At 39.7% G+C, this 23,218-nt stretch overlaps 1 protein-coding gene and 1 long non-coding RNA gene across 2 annotated transcripts in view; both read right to left on the bottom strand.

The window, feature by feature from the left end:
* LOC106876872 (RING finger and SPRY domain-containing protein 1) overlaps nt 1-23,218 on the bottom strand; it is a 178,257-nt gene that overhangs the window by 125,002 nt on the left and 30,037 nt on the right. The gene's annotated exons all lie outside the window — the stretch shown is intronic.
* The window catches only part of LOC149137441 (uncharacterized), a 37,247-nt gene continuing 26,888 nt past the window's right edge, over nt 12,860-23,218 (bottom strand). The window contains exon 2 of the long non-coding RNA XR_016240837.1: nt 12,860-13,006. This is a non-coding gene — a long non-coding RNA (uncharacterized LOC149137441). The remainder of the gene's footprint in view (nt 13,007-23,218) is intronic.

The raw sequence follows: 23,218 nt of genomic DNA, 5'->3' as shown, positions 1-23,218 counted from the left end.
TATTATTGTTGTTGTTGATGTTGCATTGAGCAAGAGAAACAAGTTGTTTGTGATAACCGTGCAGCAGACTAATGCACTCAGGCGTTTTCTCCAACACAAAAATATAGATAAGAAAACACCAACAATGGATTTATCTAGAAAAAAAAAAACCCAACAAACAAAATACAACATAATAAATGGAACAAAGTTTAGTTTAAAAAAATAAATAACTGGAGATTGTATGAGTTCATAAAAAAAAAAAACAAATTGTTAGTTTGGATTGAAATCAAATAAAATGACAAACTATACATAAATGTATGCACATGCATATGCTCAGGTATTGTGTGTGCATTTATGTGTGTGTACATATACACACACACACACACAGGTGCAGGAGTGGGTGTGTGGTAAGTAGCTTGCTTACCAAATGCATGGTTCTGGGTTCAGTCCCACTACGTGGCACCTTGGGCAAGTGTCGACCAAAGCCTTGTGAGTGGATATGGTAGACGGAAACTGAAAGAAGCCCGTCATATATATATATATATATATATATATATATATATATATATATATAATATATATATATATATATATATAATATATATATATATATATATATAATATATATATATATATCATCATCATCATCATCATCATCGTTTAACGTCCGCTTTCCATGCTAGCATGGGTTGGACGATTTGACTGAGGACTGGTGAAACCGGATGGCAACACCAGGCTCCAGTCTGATTTGGCAGAGTTTCTACAGCTGGATGCCCTTCCTAACGCCAACCACTCAGAGAGTGTAGTGGGTGCTTTTACGTGTCACCCGCACGAAAACGGCCACGCTCGAAATGGTGTCTTTTATGTGCCACCCGCACAAGCCAGTCCAGGGGCACTGGCAACGATCTCGCTCGAAAATCCTACAGGAGCCAGTCAGGCGGTACTGGCAACGGCCACGCTCAAAATGGTGCATCTCATGTGCCACCCGCACAAGAACCAGTCCAGGGGCACTGGCAACGATCTTACTTGGCTTGCCGGGTCTTCTCACGCACAGCACATTTCCAAAGGTCTCGGTCCGTAGTCATCGCCTCGGTGAGGCCCAATGTACGAAGGTCTTGCCTCACCACCTCAGCCCAGGTCTTCCTGGGCCTACCTCTTCCACGGGTTCCCTCAACTGTTAGGGTGTGGCACTTTTTCACGCAGCTATCCTCCTCCATTCTCACCACATGTCCATACCAGCGCAATCGTCTCTCTTGCACGCCACAACTGATGCTTCTAATGTTCAGCTTTGCTCTCAAGATACTTACACTCTGACGGGTATTCACATTGACATTACACATCCAACGGAGCATACTGGCTTCATTCCTTGCGAGCTTACGTATGTCCTCAGCAGTTACAGCCCATGTTTCACTGCCATGTAGCATGGTTGTTCGTACGCATGCGTCATACAGTCTGCCTTTTACTCTGAGTGAGAGTCCCTTTGTCGCCAGCAGGGGTAAGAGCTCTCTAAACTTTGCCCAGGCTATTCTTATTCTAGCAGCTACACTTTCAGTGCACCCACCCCCACTACTAACTTGGTCACCCAGATAGCGGAAGCTATCGACTACCTCTAGTTTTTCACCCTGGAATGAGATAGAAGTTGTTTCCTGTTTGTTTGCAGTCTTTATTGCACCTGAACATCTGCCACAAACAAAAACTAACTTGCTAGTTAACCTGCCTTTGATGTTGCTGCACCTCTTATGTGTCCATAGCTTGCACCGGGTACATCTTATAGAGTTACTACCTACTCCTTTTCTACATACTGAGCAGGGCCATCTACCTGAAGGGGTTTGTGTTTTATCTACCTTCCTACTTATTAGGATTTTGGTTTTAGCTAGGTTGACTCTAAGGCCCTTCAATTCTAGACCTTGCTTCCACACCTGAAACTTCTCCTCTAGTTCTGATAGTGACTCCGCAATTAGGGCAAGGTCATCAGCATAGAGGAGCTCCCAGGGGCAGCCTGTCTTGAACTCCTCTGTGATTGCCTGGAGGACTATGGTAAATAATAGGGGGCTGAGGATGGAACCTTGGTGGACCCCTACCTCTACCCGGAATTCATTGCTGTACTCATTTCCAACCCTCACCTTACTGGCAGCATCTCTGTACATGGCTCGCACAGCTCTCACTAACCATTCTTCTATCCCAAGTTTCCTCATTGACCACCAGATAAGGGATCGGGGGACCCTGTCAAAGGCTTTCTCCATGTCAACGAAAGCCAGGTACAGAGGTTTATCCTTAGCTAGGTATTTCTCCTGCAACTGTCTCACTAGAAATAAGGCATCAGTAGTGCTTTTACCTGGCACGAACCCAAACTGCATCTCATCTAAATTGATTCGCTCCCTAATTAGTTGGGCTATGACCCTCTCTGTAACTTTCATAACCTGATCTAACAGCTTGATGCCTCTGTAATTATTTGTATCTAAAGCGTCCCCTTTACCTTTGTAGCAGTTGACTATGATGCTGCTACACCAGTATATATATATATTATATATATATATATATATATATATATATATATATGTGTGTGTGTGCATGTGTTTGTGTGTCCATGTTTGTCCCCTCAACATCGCTTGACAACTGATGCTGGTGTGTTTATGTCCCCGTAACTTAGCAGTTAGGCAAAAGAGACTGATAGAATAAGTACTAGACTTACAAAGAATAAGTCCTGGGGTCGATTTACTTGACGCCCCAGCATCGCCACAGTCAAATGGCTGAAACGAATAAAAGAAAAAGAACACACAAAGTGTTCCATATATATATATATATATATATATATATATATATATATACGCGCACACACACACACCTAGTGTTTCTTATACGTCTGTGTGCACGCGCATTGACATAGCTGCACGGTTAGAAGTTTGTTTCCCAACCACATGGTTCCAGGTTCAATCCCACGGTGTAGTAAAACCTTGTCCTCTAATATAGCCCCTCAGCCTGGATTTATAATAAATATTTGCCCAAGGTGCCATGCAGGGATACTGAACCCAGAACAATGTGGTTGAGAAGCAAACCTCTTACAACAGTCATGTCTGAGCTTGTGTTTCTATGAAAAAAAAAAAAAACCCCAACAGGATGGCCACAGATGGAATGTCTTTGCTAACAGGTCTGTTGTATGAAAGCTGACCCTGAGCTGAACCACAGCAACAACCACCTCAAAGAGACTAAACCGTCCAGGAGTGATTGGTGTGTTAATAAAGGATCTATTATCAGTTGTATAATTGGTCCAACAACATTGAATTAAATTATGATGCCAGATGTCAGGGGTTCAAAACCTCTGTATGGTATCATTGTTTATCACTAGATAATACTTTCGTCAGTTCCATCTGTTTAATAAACAGCAGCAGCATTCTTATTTTGGCTGACATTAATAAGGGAATCTAGCCAAATAATTAAATATAGATAGTACTTGAGCAGAATGTTTAAATTTGGACACCCCCCACCGACCGACCGACCATCCCATTCCAACACACACACGCACACACAATTATAAATATAGATGTATTTTTTTTCTTTCTTTTATTTCTTTATGAAAAGCTGAAGACAAAAGAGACCGAAAGAGAAAGTAATAAAGAGTGAAATATTCCAGAAAATACTTTCCAATACTTTTTTTTGTCTGTTGAAGTTGCTGGAAGGCGCAAACCTGAAGCTAAATCATTCGATTGGCAGCTTCACCATTTTGGTTTGAACTCCAAACACCTCCCTGTCTTCATTGACGACTCCCTTTTTTTTTTTTGCTTTGAGAAAGAGAATCTCACAAATGAAATTAGTGGCTTTCACCGTCTGTTTGATGCCAACAAACCCAGAATAGTTTGCCAAGTAACAAACAAAATGTGGAAGACAAGACAAAAGTAAACATTAATTAATACACAGTCATCAGTTGCTGTAGTAGTGATCAAAATACTAACGAGCAATCAGCTAATCAGTTTAAATTCGTCTACCTCCAAGTGTGTAGATGGCACTTTGTACTGTTATTTATGCATGTTTCTACCGAGAAGTTTCTTTGTTGGGGTTGAATGTTACTGCAAATTCAGAGATTTGTATTGATTGGTGGTGGGGAAGAACTTCTCTCTGAATCATAACTGTTCAGATGTAAATTGAGTTTTAGGAGTTAGTGAAGGAGGGACAGCACCCATGACATTTGTAGGCCTGTCTCCCAGATTGGTAGGAGTAAATGTATGAAGATGAGGCAATGATGCAGTACCCATGACATTTTCAATCGATGATGTGATGAAGTGTCAATAAACCCTGCAGTTAGACCCTGACTGACAAGAGTGATGCCGTTAATATCCAGCCTCAACATCTATAGGCAGTGTATTTAGGGAGTTTCACCAGAATGAGTGGTTAAAAAGCCAGAAAGGACCAGTAACAAACTCTCCTCCTCAGCTAAGCTCCATCAAAATGTTAAAGTTCCATTTAAAAAGAAATGGTGAGGGTGGAGAGGCAGATTCCATTCCACATCAGTAGATTTATTGGAAGGTGGGTGAATGTCACAAGGACATCCCTTATTCTATCAGTGTCTTTTGCTGAACTTCTAAGTTATGGGGACATGAACTAATCAAGCAGTGATGGGGGGAGGGACACAAAGACACACAGACACACATACACACATACACAAGGGGGTTCTGGAAAAGTGCTTGGCTTTAAGTGTATTGTAAAAGGCCTGATTCGAGGCCCAACCTTCCAAGTTCTTTTACAGGGCTTTGAAAAACTGAAGGACTGCTGCAATAAGTGTGTAAATCTGAGAGGGATATATGGTGAATAAAATCATAATTTACTGATCCTCCTGTATTTTCTTTTACCCAAAGCCAGGAACTTTTCAGTACCCCCTTGTGTGTGTGTGTGTGTGTGTATATCCACACACACAAAATATGGGTGTTTAGTTCACAGGTGATCTAAACAATTAGGTACACTAACTAAGTGCTGTAACAGATTACAAGGGCTCCAAAGTTATAGCTGAGATGGTAGTTGTGGAGCCATTGCAGATTTCCGATATAGCGGATATATAATTGTTAAAGAGGACAACAAATGTTAAGGCAAGGCAAACATCTCAAGTCATATATGTTGTTATTATTGGAAAAAAATTCAAAGTCTTGTAGTTGTTTCTAGGATATCCCAGAGTATGGGATATTCCATCATCGGAGACAAATAGGGAAAATGAGAAGGGCATAGATCAATGAAATGATGACAGAGGACAAGAGAAAAGGAGTAAGAAGATGAAGAAAGAAAAAAGAAGCATAAAAGTTCACAGTTCAACTTCCCAATTGTGTAGAAGTAAGTCCATAAGTCCTTAGATGCAATCATTTTTCTTCACTTCCTTCATCTCCCTACTCCTTTACTCCTGTCCTCTATGTCATCATTTCATTAATCTAAATCCCTCTCATTTTCCCTATTTGTCTGCGATGATGGAGGTGAACTCGATAATTTGTTCAATCAGCTTGGGTCACCATTGCCATTTAACATCCATTTTCCATGCTGGCATGAGTTGGACACGTTGACAGGAGCTGACAAAAGTAGAGGACTGCACCAGGCTCCAATTGTCTGCTTTGGCGTGATTTCTACAACTGGATATCCTTCCTAATGCCAACCACTTTACAGTGATACAGCATGCTTTTTATGTGGCATCAGAACAAGTGCTTTATAAATGATGATGATGATGGGAGGGAGAGAAGAAAGAATAGAAAATATCTTAAGAAAAAAGAACATAGGCACAGGAGTACCTGTGTGGTAAGTAGCTTGCTTACCAACCACATAGTTCCCGGTTCAGTCCCACTGCGTGGCACCTTGGGCAAGTGTCTTCCACTATAGCCTCGGGCTGACCAAAGCCTTGTGAATGGATTTGGTAGACGGAAACTGAAAGAAGCCCATCATATATGTGTGTGTGTGTGTGTGCATTTGACAACTGATGCTGGTGTGTTTGTGTCCCCGTAACTTAGCGGTTCGGCAAAAGAGACCGACAGAATAACTACTAGGCTTACAAAGAATAAGTGCTGGGGTCGATTTGCTCGACTGAAGGCGGTGCTCCAGCATGGCCACAGTCAAATGATTGAAATGAATAAAAGAACAATTTAAAACAAAACGGTAATTATACATTTAACCTCTGTGTAAATATAGATCGGAAACAAAGAACATGATCCACAAAGCAAAGAATATTTAAAATGGATCTCCCACCCTCTGGCAACATACATAATTCATTAAATTCAGTGTCAATAGTAAAATTGAAATGTAAACAACCAAACAAAACAAACTACAGAAATACTGAAGTTTGTCAAGAAGAAGAAGAAGAATGTTTCTGTTTACAAAACGTGAAACTGGTTTGTAGAACACAAACCAGTCGTTTATGTGAACAGCACTTGTTTAATTGGTATTTATACAACATTTGAGTGTGATCGTTACTAGCGTCGCCTTACTGGCACTTGTGCCAGTGGCATGTTAGAAAACATTCGAGCAAGGTCGTTGCCAGTGCTGCTGGGCTGGCTCCTGTGCAGGTGGCACGTAAGAAACACCATTTCGAGCGTGGCCGTTGCCAGTACCGCCTGACTGGCCCTCGTGCCAGTGGCACGTAAAAGCACCCACTACACTCTCGGAGTGGTTGGCATTAGGAAGGGCATCCAGCTGTAGAAACTCTGCCAGATCAGATTGGAACCTGGTGCAGCCATCTGGTTTGCCAGTCCTCAGTCAAATTGTCCAACCCATGCTAGCATTGAGAGCAGATGTTAAACGATGAACGACTGTGACATGAAGAAGACCCTGAATGTATGAACAAGCACAGGCATGGCTGTGTGGTAAGAAACTTGCTTCCCAATCAAGTGGTTCCAGGTTCAGTCCCGCTGTGTGACACCTTGGGCAAGTGTCTTCTACTATAGCCTCAGACCAACCAAAGCTTTGTGAGTGGTTTCGTAGATGGAATAGACGAAAACTGAAAGAAGCCCATCCTATGTGTGTGTGTGTGTGTGTGTGTTCCTTGTCTTGAACTCACTTGAAGTTGTAGAGGAGTACCATTGTCATACAAGCAGTGTCGTTCAATTCCTGTATTCTGCAAAAACATGTCTGGTGACGGGGAAATATCACTTTGCTTGGAAACAGGTGAGGGTTGGTGGCAGGAAGGGCATCCAGCTATTAAAAAAAAATCTGCTTCAATTAATCCTGCCTGACCCATGCAAGCATGGAAAAGCAAACATTAAATGATGATAAGAGGGAGATGGGGAAAAGGGGGTGAGGGGGAAGAGATAAAGAGAGAGAGAGGAGAGAGAGGGCAGGAAAGAAAGGGAGTGAGAGAGGGGAGAGAGAATTTATTTCTGTCACAAAAGCTCATTTCTCTTGTAAAAAAAAAAACATTTTTAAATAGAAACTGAATATTAAAGCAAAAACAGCCTCTCCTTCAAGCACTTGAAAAGAATTCTTCAATATGTCTGCTATAAATACTTGATGAAATCTAAAAACCTCAAAGGACTCCAGACTGCACTGGAAACAGAAAACATTAGAATTCTGCCCAATAAGCTGAGAGATTTTCAAAAATACTTTTATATTTTATTGATATCATAGCTTCCTTCAGACTCAGAAAATAAAGAATAAAAATGCTTTAAAAAGAAAAAAAAAATTCCAAAACAACAGAGAAGCATTTACCATTTTAGCTGATAGAAAATATGCTAGGATCCTTTTTAACTAAAAAGAAAAGAAAATGCAGATGAAAGTGGAAAAAGAAAAAGAACAAAAAATCTTGTAAGAGCTTAATTTTCAAAGAAATCCGTATTGACAAGTGACGGTGTTTGCTGTCCAATCCGTCGGATTTATCTGGAGATTGTTCACCTGATAACGATAAGAGATGGAGTATCTCAGTAAGTAAATTATTGTTGTATCCAAACACAGATTGGAACTAACAGACTTTATATCAATCTGTAAATATTTCTCGACAGGAGATTACATCATCATCATCATTGTCTTAACACTGGTATTCCCTGCCTTAAGATCCTTCCTAATCTTATCTATGTGACTCAGTCATCTAAGATGTAGCTTCATTTCATCATAAACTATATTTGTTCTGCCATTTTATCTCGTTGTCTACCAACAACTCACAGGATTTAGTCATATTATTGTAAGCATTTTAAATGTCCATTCCGTGCTGGTGCCACTTATAAAGCCCATGCTGGTGCAATGCATAAAGTGCTGATGTTGATGCCATGTATAAAGTGCAGGTGTTGGTGCCACGTATAGAGCACTGGTGCAGGTAAAAAAAAAAACACACAGTACATACTGTAAAGTGGTTGGCATTAGGGAAGGCATCATCCGGCTGTAGAAACCATGCCAAAACAGACAGTTGGAGGTTGGTGCAGCTCTCTGGCTTGCCAGCTCCTGTCAAACTGTCCAACCCATGCCAGCAGGGAAAACAGACATCAAATGATGATGATGATAATGTTCCAGGCTGGCGTGGACAGTCTGAGAGAATCCAATGGGCCTGAAAAATGCATCATGGTTCAATGTCTGCTTTGGCACAGTTTCTATGGCTGCAGGTCTTTCTGATGCCAACCACTTTACATAATACACTCGGTGCTTTTTCACCAGTTCTCGTGAGGTCACCATGCACCTTGCAAGACTATAAACCCCAAGAGAAGCAGATTTTTCCTAGGAGAGGAGAGATCAAAGTGTGAGGGAAAGGACCAGAACAACAGGAGTCTTGCTGTAGAGTGGCTATGTGACTGTTCACAGAAGGGAGGAGGGTGGGAGTGACCAGGTGGAGCTAGGAAGGAATGAGATTAGGTATAAGATGGGGAGAAATGAGTAAAGAAGAGGGACCAGGAGTGTGAGCGGAGGTTGCAAGAGAATATGGGGGTGGGGGTGAGAGATGGGGAATGGCTGAGGGGAGAGCAGGTAGGTGACAGTTGTAAAGACTGAAGAGTAGATGTAATGAATGATGGGTAAGGGGTGAGGTAGGACTATTGATGCACGGACTGGGAGAGGTAGGACAGAGTAGGAGATGAGTGACAGCATGGAACAGCAGAATGATAATGATGATACAGTAGACAGAAGTACAAAGGACAGATACTATATTTGGGTAAGTTACAAGAGTGGGAGGGAGAGAAGAGAGAAAGGCAGGTACAGTACATGAGAAGAGAGATAAGGTGGCGTAGGAGAAGAGATAATTTGATGACTCAATCAAAACTGATTTTTTTTTTGTCTATATTTAGTAATAATGACCAGTCAGCCATTTTGTTCCTGTAAAGACCATTTTTGTTTTTTCTTTCTTTTTTTCAGACATATATTTCTAGAAAACATCTGCTATTTATTACAAAATACAATTGGAAAGAAAAGAGTTACCATTATAGATTCCAGCATATCTCACTAATTCAATCATTCTTATATTTGGTAAAACTCAAGAATTATTCTGTTCTTTTTGTATTAAATACAATTACAGTTTCATGAAGTCCCCCCACCACACACACACCTCTTGAAGTTTCCTAACACATTACTCAACCAGATTATATTACAACAGGAATGGCATAGCATCATTATCATCCAGAATTCCATGTTAAAATATTAAAAACAATAGGATATTGAATTCTGAAGCTGAAAATATCAAGAATGTTCTTAAAAGGTTGAAAGATAAGTACCACTGGGAACAATGTCATTACAGATTTTATGTGTGTATGTGTGTGTGTGTGTGTGTGTGTGTGTGTGTGTGTGTGTGTGTGTGTGTGTGTGTGTGTGTGTGTGTGTGTGTGTGTGTGTGTGCTGTGTGTGTGGGTGTGTGCTGTGTGTGTGTGTGTGTGTGTGTGTGTGTGTGTGTGTGTGCTGTGTGTGTGTGTATAATGGAAGGAAGAACATGCCTATATTAAGATACATTTCATTCAAATCTTAAAGTTAAAGCTAATGCATTAGTTTAGCATATTTATTCGATACCATTGTTACGTGACCAAAGATTTCTTGTTTAAGCTTTACCATTTTAAAACAGTGCCAAATATAGAATTTAAAAAGAAACAAAAGTGCCATTCAGTGAAAAATCAATAAGAAACGAAGGTATTGTTTGTCAGTCTCTGATGAACTAAAATTAATTTTTGGTCTGCATGTGATGAGTTGTAACCACCTTAGTTTCATGTGATTGGTCCATTAACCAACCAATCAGTGTGAAGTGATAGCATGGACAGGTTTCCTAGAATTTCAATTCTGGTCCCCTGTAAAAACCCATTTGGCATGCATTTTTACCAGTCAGATGACCCAGGAAGGTGGCTAAGACAGATGGCACCATGAATACAGCACAATTCTTTGCAGTTATGCTGGGCAAGCTGCATATTACCACAGCAATAACTTTACATAAACTCCAATCACTATGTTTCTCTCCCTCATCATCATTTAACATCCACTTACCATGCTGGCATAGATTGGATGGTTTGACTGAGGACTGGTGAGCCAGAGGCTGCACCAGGCTCAATCTGATCTGGCAAGGTTTCTACAGCTGGATGCCCTTCCTAACACCAACCACTCCGAGAGTATAGTGGGTGCTTTTACGTGACACCAGCACGAAGCCCAGTTAGGCAGTTCTGGCAATGACCATGCTCAAAAGGCGTCTTTATGTGCTACTTGCACGGGAGCCTGTCCAGCGGCACTGGCAACGACCACGCTCGAATGTTGCTTTTCGCATGCCACCAGCACATGTGCTGGTTAGGCGACGCTGGCAACGATCACACTCGAATGGTACTTTTCATGAGTCACCGGCACGGGAGCCAATCCGTGGCCCTGGCAACAATCACATTCGGATGTGCTTTTAACGTTCCACAGGCACAAGTGCCAATCAGGCAGTACTGTCACCGGCCACGTCAATGATTTTGATTTGTTTACACTTGCCTCAATAGGTCTTTGCAAGCAAAGTTCATTGTCCAATGAATGAAGGGTACTCATAAGTGGGCCAGTTACACTCCACGTTCGGATGTGCTTTTAACATTCCACTGGCACGAGTGTCAATCAGGTGGTACTGTCATCGGTCATGTCAGTGATTTTGATTTCGATTTCACTTGCCTCAATAGGTCTTCACAAGCAAGGTTTATTGTCCAATGAATGAGAGGTATTCATAAGTGGGCTGGTTACACCCACTGGCATAGGCCATAGGCTTTGGTCTCACTTGGCTTGACAGGTCTTCTCAAGCACAGCATATCTCCAAAGGTCTCGGTCCCTGTATATAATTATTGCTGTTGTTATTTGTAAAAGACCTAGACAGTTAAACTCTGTGTGCAATGATAAAATCTTCTGTTAATTATTCATGGATATTGTCAGTTCTTTCTTCAGGCAGACCAAGGAACACATTTCCATTCATCAACTCAACCTGTCACCACCATAAACCAGACAAACAACCTACAAACCATGACAAGTTTAACATGGGACAGCATGTTATACATCAGTGAACAGATGCAGGTAATGGTCAAAATGAAGGCTTCAGACAAACTGACCAATAAAACAATTGAAAACTCTCCAACCATGCTACTGTGTGTCAGATGGAGTTTATTGAGGCAGATTTTCTATGGCCTGATGCTCTCCCTGTCACCAACCCTACTCACCACCTCACAAACTTGTTTTTCAAAATATCTTTCATTCTATCGGTTCAGTGAACAATACAGTTTTGCTGATCTTTATTTTTCGTCACTGACTTGTTTCAGTGGCCATAATCAAATAAAGTCAGTCCAGTACTAATTTTTTAACATCAGGTACTTATTCCATCAATTTCTTTTGCCGGACTGCTAATTTAGGAGGACATTAACACCAGTTGTCAAACAGTGAGGTAGAGGGGCAAATGTACACACACACACACACACACACACATAAAAGAAAGGGGGTTTCCACTGTTTCTGTCAATCAAATTCAGTGGCAAGCCTTTGGCTGACACAAGGCTATATTAGATGACACTTGCTCAAGGTGAAGCACTGTGGGACTGAACCTGAAACCATGTAGTTGTAAAGCAAGCTATTTAATCACCCAGCCACACCTAAGAATTAAATCTCAGTGATGGGAGAGGGGGGAGGAGAGAAGAGAAAAGGAAGAGGGGGAAAGAAAGAAAAGGAGAAGAGAGAGAGAAAAGAATAGAGAAAGAAAATAGAGAGGTCGAGGAAATAGAGAGAGAAGAAAGAAAGAGAGGGAGAAGAAAGAGGGAGAATGAGAAAGAAAGAGAGGAGAAAGAAAGAGAGGAGAAAGAAAGAGAGGAGAAAGAAAGAGAGGAGAAAGAAAGAGAGGAGAAAGAAAGAGAGGAGAAAGAAAGAGAGGAGAAAGAAAGAGAGGAGAAAGAAAGAGAGGAGAAAGAAAGAGAGGAGAAAGAAAGAGAGGAGAAAGAAAGAGAGGAGAAAGAAAGAGAGGAGAAAGAAAGAGAGGAGAAAGAAAGAGAGGAGAAAGAAAGAGGAGAAAGAAAGAGAGGAGAAAGAAAGAGAGGAGAAAGAAAGAGAGGATGATATGTTTGATGTGTTAGGATTAATCTGGGGAATTCAATCAGAACGATTCAATAGATTCGACTTGTTCCCATTGTACAGTTAGAATCATAGATAACCATTCCATTGAATGGAATATGGTGCTCTCCAAGAAATATAGTTCAGCCCTTGAAGACCTGCTCCAAGAATACAATCTTGTACAATCTGAAAAAAATGGAATTTAAGATTTTTTTCTTTTTTCCTTCTTTTTTTTTCTAATTACGGATGACTATAATGGAAACTGGCAAAGGAAATCATCTCCAAGAATGGATCTTCGAAAATAAGGAAAAAAGATAGAAAAAAAAAAAGTGTAAAAGAAGAATATAGGTTAATATCCTAAGATATAATGGCCTGGCATTTACCAAAAAGTAAAAAAAATAAGAAAGAAAAACATGCAGAGAGAATAGAAACAACATTTATTCGATAATTGAATAACAATGAAATTCTGGTGTAATTCTAGAGGCTTCCCTGAAAAATTTTGGCCGCTAAACTTTAAAATAATCGGCAACATTCAACATCAGACTGATTCGATTTACCAATTTCTACAGAAAAAAAAACCAAAAACAAAATGTTCTTTCATTCTTGAGTGTGTATATTATAATACAATACATGAAGGTAGAGATTCTTTGAATTGTTGTGTGTGTATGTGTATAAGATAAAAATTAAAATGTATATTTTATTTTTGAAGAATAAAGCAGAAAAATAACGGTTCTTTGCTTCATAAAACCTGAAGTCTTGAAGGGACACTTTCCGTAATGGCGTAATTATTGTAAGAACAAGAATTTCCCCTGAACCAGGAAACTAATAAAAATTACAGATTTATGTTTGCTGTTGTTGTTGATGGTGTTGCTGCTGCTGCTGCAATGGAACTTGGGTCAGAGAAATAATTGAAGAAATTTTCTTTACAGATAGTTTTGTTTCTTCGTTTTGTTTTGTGTTTTTAAAAGAAAAAAAGAAAGAAAGAAAAAACAACCCATCTGACTTTGTTAGGATGTTGGAAGGATTCTTTCTCAAAGGTGTCTCTGTATCTAGTAACTTGCAATGGTAGGAACTTTCAGGAAGGATGGATTTTTAAAAATAAATGCAACCTTTTAAGACTGGTCTTGGAGGGGTCAAGGCCACCTCACTGGTACTATAGCCAAATGCTCTGTAAAGTGGTTGGCAAGCAAGTAGGGACCTTTTAGTTTTTGTCCTGTCAAGGACATGATAACCTCTCTGGGGCATAGTAAAATGTATCCAGCAGACTTTGTAAAGTGGTTGGTGATAGGAAGGGGATCCGGCCACAGAACCCGAACCAAAGATGAAACAGAAGAGTGAGAAATGGTTGCCCATTTCATTTAGGAGGACTTTAGTCTCAAATGGGAGTTAACTGAGACAATGACTCATCCAACCTATGCCAGCATGGAAAGTTGGAAGTAAGACCTCAACAATAACAACAAAGTATTTTTGAAAGAAAGCAAAATACGAAATGGCTGTGACGATGAAGAATGAATCATGAACTGTTCTTGTAATTAACAAAGGTGTAACATTATTTACATTTGACGGATATTTGTCCTCATCATGTTTGTTGTGAACATGTTTCAGCTGATATACCCTCCAGCCTTCATCAGGTGTCTTGGGGAAATTTCAAACCTGGGTTCTCATTCCTAAGGTATTTTTCAATATTATTATTATTAATATTATTCAGGTTACTGCCTGAAATTGAACTCGGAATCTTGAGGTTAGTAGCCCGTGCTCTTAACCACTATGCCATATGCCCAAGACACCTGATGAAGTGTGGAGGGTATATCAGCTGAAACATTGTGTTAATAACAAACAAGATGAAGACAAATATCCATCAAATGTAAATAATGTACATAATTCCTCATCTCTGAAATACAGAACTGGAAGATGTAACAAGTTTCTATTTAGTTTAACCCTTCAGCATTTAAACTAGCCATATCAGAACCCAAATATTCTATACATTGGCCGGATTCAACCTCTCACACCTACCTTACAATGTCATTGTAAAAATATACAGTGACATCATTGAATTCCCAAAGCTATGAGATAATGCATGATTGGTTCAAACTAATTGGAATAAATAATCATTATGTTTGACAAAGTAATCTGAATGCCAAAGGGTTAAGAGAGCCAGCATCTTAAAGGGCTGTGAAAAATGTCCCCTTTTTAAAGAAAAAAAAAATCTTTAACTTTGGGATGTTAAGCAAAGATAAAGTTTGTGCTTACAGTCCACCACCATTGCCATAGTAAGAAGACTCCGCAACACAGCTTTAACTTTTAAACAAGTTTCTCACAATATTCTGATCTAAAATGCACAACCCTTTCATTCCAAAGACCCTATGACTGACCATTTAGAATAAAGGGCTCAAAGATGAGTCTCAGAGTGAATAAACATTTAATCCATAAAACATCTTTCTTCATTTGTTTTTAACCATTAGATTGCAGCCATGCTGGAGCATTGCCTTGAAGGATCTCGCTGAACAAATTAACCTTAACACGTATTAAGTCTTGAACTTATTCAACCGGTCTCTTTTTGCCAAACCGCTAGGTTATGGTGATGTAAACAAACCAAAACCCATTGCCCTACAATGGGAGGTGTACACATACACACACTCAGGACAGGCTTCTTCACAGTTTCTGTCTAGCAAAATATATTTTGTCTTACCTGTGGCTCTAACCCACCTTTCATTGCCCCTGGTTATATGATGCAAAAGTTTTAATTTTGAAATCTTAACTTCAAAATGAAAAGATTATTTTTAAAATTGTGTTACACATACCTTCTTTACTATTTTAATACCAACCAACCCTTGATGGTCCCTAATTCAAATGACACAACCCCCCCACCCTACCCCATCCTTTTGATAATTGCCTACCTCAGACTGGTTCTACAATGTAAACTTTTGGTTTGAAAGTAATCTAAATTAAAATCTATCAAAATTTTATGTTATGTCCCAAACAACAGCTCAATAATGACAAAGTTATTTACAAAATTCTTCATTATTTTCAAAATTAATTGAAACAGACGCAGTGTATTTCAGCAGAAATATTAGGAACAAAAGGGTTAAAAAAAAAGATCTGAATCAAAACCTCTCACCAAAATTTCACAATTTATGTTCCAAACACCACCAGCTCAATAATTCTTTGATATTTCCAAAATTAATTGAGACAAAGGCAGCATATTTCAACAGAAATATTAGTAACAAAAGAGTTGAAGTGATTTGTCCTGAAATACAATTGGATGTGGTTTGAACTCTTTGCCTACTCGTCTACTTCAACTAAATAATAAGATGAATTACATAACGAGTTAGATGTCAGGAAATAATTTTAACAGAATAAGTCAATTTTAGTAGTTGTATGCTGTCAACTTAATGTGACAGTCCCCTGAAGGGAATAATACTACTGTTGTTTAGACCTAGGAAGCTGCACCACTTCCTGTTGGCCTTGACACATTTCCTGTGTCCTTATGTTTACAAGGGAGAGAGGTGGAGGTGCTTGTCTCCCCCTTGTAAACATAAGGACACAGGAAATATGTCAAGGCCAACAGGAAGCAGTGCAGCTTCCTAGGTCTAACCAACAATAGTATTATTCCCTTCAGGGGACTGTCACATTAAGTTGATAGCATACAACTCCTTCATCGTATTACTACTGCATAAATCTGAGATTTTGAAACGTATTATTTCTAAAAATCAATTTTACTCTAATTTCAAACCCTGATATTTTTTTTTTTTTTTTACTTTCATTTCTGAAAAAAAAAAAAAATTATATTGTCTAATTGTATAGCTGTAATTAATAAATATGGCCATCACCAATGTCTTTTTTGCGATGTCCATCTATTAACATGTGGACCCAGGCATCTTAATCCTCAATGCAATGCCCAGCACATAACAACTAGAGTTAACTGGAACTTTATCAACCCTGGAAGGATGAAAGGTAAAGTCCGCTTTGGTAGGAATTGAACTCACACTATAAAGAGCCAGAACAAACATCACAAGGCCTTTTATCTGATGCTTCAATGCTTCTACCGATTCATTGCTATTTATATAGTTATTACAAAAGCTTATTTTAATGGTTCTTGAAATTCTAATTCAAATAAAATCAGTTATCGGCTGAAGAATTCTAATAACCAAAAATAGTTTTTAAATTGAGAATCAACTAATTTCATGTAATGATCTGTTATACAATGAATTTACAGAACCTCGTTAGGGTAATCAAATAATTTTCTCTAATGATCAGTTATAACAATTTACAAAGCCTCATTAGAGTAATCAACAAATTCTATGAAGAGGTGCTGGTGTGGCTGTGGGATTGAGAAGCTTGCTTCCCAACCATGCAGTCTTGAGTTCAGTTGCACTGTGCGGCACCTTAGGCAAGTATTTTCTGCTACAGTTCTGGACTGACCAAAGCCTTCTGAGAGGATTTGGTAAATGGAAACTGAAAGAAACCTCTGTGTGTGCGTGTGCGTGTGTGCGCGTGTGCGTGCGTGCGTGTGTGTGTGTGTGTGTGTCCTTGTCTTAACATCGTATGTTAGTTGTAACCGAGTACCAGTCGTACAAGCAGTGCCATTTGTTTCCAATATTCTATGCAAAGATGTCAGGTTATGAGGAAACATTACCTCACTCGGAAACAGGTGAGGGTTGGTGATAGGAAGGGCATCCAGTTGTAGAAAATCTGCCTCAGTAAACTCCATCCAACCCATACAAGCATGGAGAAGTGGGCATTAAAACAATGATGGTGATGATGATGGTCTGTTAGTTATAATCACAAATTTGCAAAACCTTGTTAAGAGTAATCAACAAATTTTATGTAACGATCTGTTGATACTATCAAGCTTACAAGACCTTGTTAAAGCAATAACGAAATATGAGAAAAGCTGTGTCCCCTTGTCAGTCTCATTAACAATGACTTATGACAATCACTCTCACCCCACCCTGCTTTTCCTCACTAATTAATTATTGGAATTATTTCACTGTAAACAAGTCACTTTCAAACTAATAATGCGATTGCTATTTTCGTCCACCAAGATTTATGATGTGGTGTAAAGAAATTTGTAACAAGAATAATCTATCTCTATTGTGAAGAATACAAATTGCCAGGGGTCTATACTGGAATTTCAGAAGTGGTTCTTAAGATTGTGTGTGTTTTTTTCTTTTTTAATCTTTTAATGAGGACAACATCAGTTTATTTAGGACCGACCATGCTACGGCTGTCCAAGTTTTGACATCCTTTTCAGTTGAGGCATCTCAGAACTGAGGTATGTGAAATCAATTGAGAGGATCTCCATGGATGTTGGTGAGAGATTTCTGTTGATTGTGAGCAATGAGTCCCACATCATGTGCAGCTAATTCTAGACTATATAGTAATTGGGGGGGGGGGGTCTGGTATTGTGTGATGGCTAAATCAACAGCCTAATCTACAGTTATTTTTGAGCTGGATGTCCAACTGATGCTTTTGTGAGTGTGAATCTAAGGCTGTTTAGATAAGAACATAATTGAGAATGATCAGAAAGAGAAAAGGTGCCCATGTGTCCCCCTGGAGGACTCCAGCTTTGATGTCAAAGAAACTCGTATCTCCATCTGGCTGTACTCAAGCAGGTTGTCCAAACACAACTTATGTAGATCAACTCACCAGAAACACTGGGTGCCTCCTCAAAGGCCTCCCTCAATTAATGCAGGACCGAGATGGATGGTGTGTGTGGGTTAAAAATATCCGAGCAAGCTCAACCAGATGATGATGGCGAATCAGGAGGAAAGCAGAGACCATAACCTGCTCCAAGGTCTCCAAGACTGGAGGGAAGGAGGAAGAGGTTGGTGGGAAGGAGGAAGAGGTTGGTGGGAAGGAGGAAGAGGTTGGTGGGAAGGAGGAAGAGGTTGGTGGGAAGGAGGAAGGCATCTTCAAACTGGAAGCCTGACCAGAATGCTTACGAAAGAGCAGACTCTGTTGAAGTCACTCAGGTGGAGGTGTTAAACTGGACAATGGATTAAATTTCTGTTAGTTACCTTTAAGTATTATTGAAAATTAAAAAGAAAAGAAATATGATAAATATAAAACTTCAATTCCAGTTATATATTTTTTTATTTATGAGACTCTCTTGTTACCATATTTCATTTAAAATATGCTGCTTTCCATCATCTTTTAACATCCATTCTCCATGCTGGCATGGGTTGGAGGGTTTGATAGGAACGGGTAAGGCCAGGGTCCATATCAGGATCCATAGTCTGTTTTGGTATGGCTTCTATGGCTGGATGCCCTTCCTAACACCAACCACTTTACAGAATGTACTGGGTGCTTTTTTATGTGGTACCAGCACTTTTTACGTGGGACCAGTGAAAATAATTCATTATTAAGCTATCATTTAGAACCTAAATCAACATGAAAATATGAGGGGAAGTTTTAACTCAAATCACTTTAAAATAATTATAATTATATAATAATGGGTACAGGCATGGCTGTGTGGTAAGCTTGTTTCCCAAGGTTCAGTCCCACTGCACGGCACCTTGGGCAAGTGTCTTCTACTATAGTCTTGGGTCGACCAAAGCCTTGAGAGTGGATTTGGTAGACGGAAACTGAAAGAAGCCCGTTGTATATATGTGTGTGTGTGTAGGCACAGGCATGGCTGTGTGGTAAGTAGCTTGCTTACCAGCCAAATGGTTCGGGGGTTCAGTTCCACTGCATGGCACCTTGAGCAAGTGTCTTCTACTATAGCCTCAGGCTGACTAAACCCTTGTGAGTGGATTTCTTTGTCTCTTTCTCTCTCTCTGTCATTGCTCCCACCCTCACTGTCTCTATGCCTACTATTACTCTCATTCCATGATGAGGAATAGTAGGAGTGTTATTGAATAGTGAGAGAGGGGGTCTAAGTGTGACACACTAACACACAGAAATTAGCCCCCCACCTGTTTATTATATTAGATTACTACAGCAATTTTGGAGTCAAAGCACCAAGTCAGGAAGGCAGATAAGAAACACGACATTGTTCCAAGACCAGATTCTTAGAATTCATGTATTTATGGCTTTCATTGAAACCCACCACCATCACCACCACCACCACCACCACCACCACCAGCAAAAGCAGATAAAGTCCAACAAGAGTTGTCATGTGTCACTAGAAAACAAAAACAAATACAAACAAAGCCACATTTCTCAGGTGAGAAACAAGGATGCAATCATAAAATAAAAAATAATAATAAACAGGTAATAAACTAAACCTTTAACATATTTGTTTTGTTATTTATTATAATTTTTTTTTTTTTGGATATTCGTTTGTCATGTTCCTTCAATTCATTAACGCTATAATTAAATCAATCAATGTAAGCTTATTTAATTGACAGCAGAAGCAGTGACAGCCTCTATCAGAGTGGATATTGTCAAGTGGAATGGTTTGAGCCATTAACCCTTTCAATACCAACCCACCCATGACTTTCTCTGCTTCTATGATACAAACTTTCCATATAAAATAATTATAAATTTAAATTCCCCATTAAAATTCTGTGTTAATTTATGTCCCAATTATCAGCGTAGTAATCTTTGACTTGTTTCAGTCATTAGACTATGGCCATGCTGGAGCACCACCCTGAAGAAGTTTTAGCTGAATGAATCAATCTCAGTACTTCTTTTTTAAGCCTCGTACTTATTCTATTAGTCTCTTTTGCTGAACCACTAGATTACAGGGACATAAACACACAAACACTGGTTGTCAAGTGAAGGTGGTGAACAAACACACACACACACACAAATCTATATATATATATATATATATATATATATACATACATACATACATACATACATACATACATACGATGAGCTTCTTTCAGTTTCCGTCTACCAAATCCACCCAAGGCTTTGGTCAACCCAAAGCTATTATAGAAGGCACTTGCCCAAGGTGCCATGCAGTGGGACTGAACCCAAAACTTGTGTGGTCGGGAAGCAAACTTCTTACCACACAGCCATACGTGTGTAACGGTTAAGATATAATAATAAATTCTTTATTTTCAGACTGAATTTATGAAAGCGGGTGTAGTTCAAAAGGAATATGGTGAGGAAAAGTTTAAACCATGTAGAGACAATGCTGCAAAGGTTGAAGGCATTAAAAGAGTTTCTTAATTTAAAGGGAAATTTGGCAGGATGGTCAGTCGCCTGCTGACACTCGTTGACACTGCATCTTTTCTACTTGAGGTACAAGGCCTGAAATATGTGAGGAGGGGAACCCCAGTGTCTTATTGGTACTTAATTTATCAACCCTGAAAGGGTGAAAGGCAAAGTCAACCTCAGCAGAATTTGAACTCAGAACGTAGCAACAGGTGAAATACCACTAAGCATATTGTCTGACATGCTAACAATTCTGCCAGCTCACTGCCTTTTTAATAATAATAATAATAATAATAATATGGCAATAGTGAATACATATCACTGCAGTGATATCGAATATGTTTCTACAGCAATATCAAATACATATAACTACAGCAATATCGAATACATCAATATTGCAATATTGAATTCATGTCAATAGAGTAATATTGAAGAATAAAAGAGAAACGGCTCGAAATTCCAGCATCAATATTGATTTATTGATTACTTGTCTGAGTCTGGAAGGAATCACTGAAGCATCAATTAGAATTTAGTTTCTATAACCAAAAGCAGGATTTGAACTTTGATGCTCAGTATTACAAACTGGCAACAACCGGTGAAAGGAGTGATCCCTGCCAGAAGCAACAGCTAAACCTCTCATTATAACACCTGCCATCTCAAAACTGGGAAAGAGACATGTATATCAAGGATAATGAAGTCCTGTTTATATGATACTACAAAGTTGGAAGGGTCATGGTTGGAACCACCTTAATCCCATGTCTGCTCAAACAGGGCTGACGTGGGGTTAAACAACAACAACAACAACAACAACAACACACGTCAATTATAAAGTGGCACTGATGTTTTGGTACTTGCTGACCTCTATATATGTGGAAGCCAGTGGACTGTCCAGAGACATTATCATCATTTAACATCCTCCCTCCATGCTGGGACGGGTTGGACAGTTTGAGAGGGACTGGCAAGTCAGAAGATGGCGCCAAGCTCTAATGTCTGCTTTGGCATGGTTCCTTGATGTCAAGCTTTTTACATGGCCCCAGCAGCAGCAACAGCAGCAACAGCAGCAGCAGCAGCAGCAGTGTGGTCATCTAGTGACTTGTAAGACAGGACCCCGCTCAGGTGAAGTGAGGAGTAGTATTGAGTGGGGGTGCAACGACGTAGTTTTGATCTCTGTCCCATTGTGTGGGACCTTGGGGCAAGTGTCTTCCATAGCCCTGTGTCTGTGTCACCCCACCACGACCACCACTCGACAGCTGATATGGGTCTGTTTATTTCCACATAACTTAGCTGTCTTTACAAAGAGACTGATAGGATAAGACTTAAAAAAAAAAAAAAAGAAAAACCTGTGAGACCTGCAGATTAATAACTGAAAAACTGGCGCACCCTTAGCTATGATAAGGGTTCCAGTTGATCCGATCAATGGAACAGCCTGCTTGTCAAATTAACATGCAGCTGGCTGAGTACTCCACAGGCATGCATACCTTTAATGCAGTTCTCGAGGAGAGTTAATGTGATACAGAATGCAACAAGGCTGGCCCCTTTGAAATATGGGTACAACTCCATTTTTGTCAGCTGAGTGGAGTGGAGCAGTGTGAAATAAAGTATCTTGCTCAAGGACACAACATGCTGCCAGCTATTGAACTCATGACCTTATGACCATCAGCCAATCACCCTAACCACACTAAGCCACATGCCTGAAATAAAGAAAAGATAAATACACACACAGGCACTCCATCATTACAATGATGAGGGCCTCAGTTGGTCTGATCAACAGAACAGCCTGCTCGTCAAAAAATTAACATGCAAAGTGGCTGAGTACTCCACACGTCAAGCACGTGCTGTCAGTGATTACTCAGGGTAGGCAGTTGGTGACCTTTATGTAGTAAAACACACAAAAAATACACGAAACACAGGCGTACGACTGAGTTGAAGGCAGATTTACTTCTGCTTTTATAGCACATAAAGAAAATGGTGTTGTAGGAGTGTATGCAGCACATGTACTACAGCGGTACTATGCGTAGTTTTAATACTGAGATTGAAAGGCGGGGGCGAATTATGCCTACCTAATCTAAAAAAAAAAAATATTTTGCATTTTATGCATAGTAATCAGAGTAACCTTCATAATTTTACTGATAATTAGGGGCATATTTTGCCATGAGAGGAAAATGTTGCCTACCTTGCCAACCTAGGTGGCACGTCCCTGTCACACGTGTACTCTTAATGAAGTTCTCAGGACAGGGAGATTGAGCAAGACACAGAATGTGATGAGACCGACCTTTTGAATTACAGGTACAGCTCATTTTTGCTACCTGAGTGAAAAAAAAAGGTCTTGTTCACATACACAATGCAAAGTGAGGAATCAAACTCACAACCTTATGATCCTGAGCTGACTACCCCAAACGACTAAGCCACGAACCTTCACCACATACACACCGGAATCTGGTTCCTTAAGCAATTCTATTCAGAACTCAAATCTCTCAACACATTTGATAGATTGGTTAAAGGGGGAGGGGGGGAAGAAAAGGAAAAAAATTCTAGCTACCAAGATAGTAGTTATGAAAACTAGATAACCTTGGCCCCTACATCTCTACCCTGCCACCCTGATTGCTGCCATCAATAGACAATAGGAAATGGGGTCAGACAATAACAATGGTAAAAGTTGTCTC

This window comes from Octopus bimaculoides, chromosome 1 (genome assembly GCF_046866305.1).
Source record: "Octopus bimaculoides isolate indiv1 chromosome 1, ASM4686630v1, whole genome shotgun sequence".
NCBI classification, from domain to species: Eukaryota; Metazoa; Mollusca; class Cephalopoda; order Octopoda; family Octopodidae; genus Octopus; species Octopus bimaculoides.
Note: the sequence above shows the minus strand (reverse complement) of the source record. Positions and strands in the feature narration are given on the sequence as shown.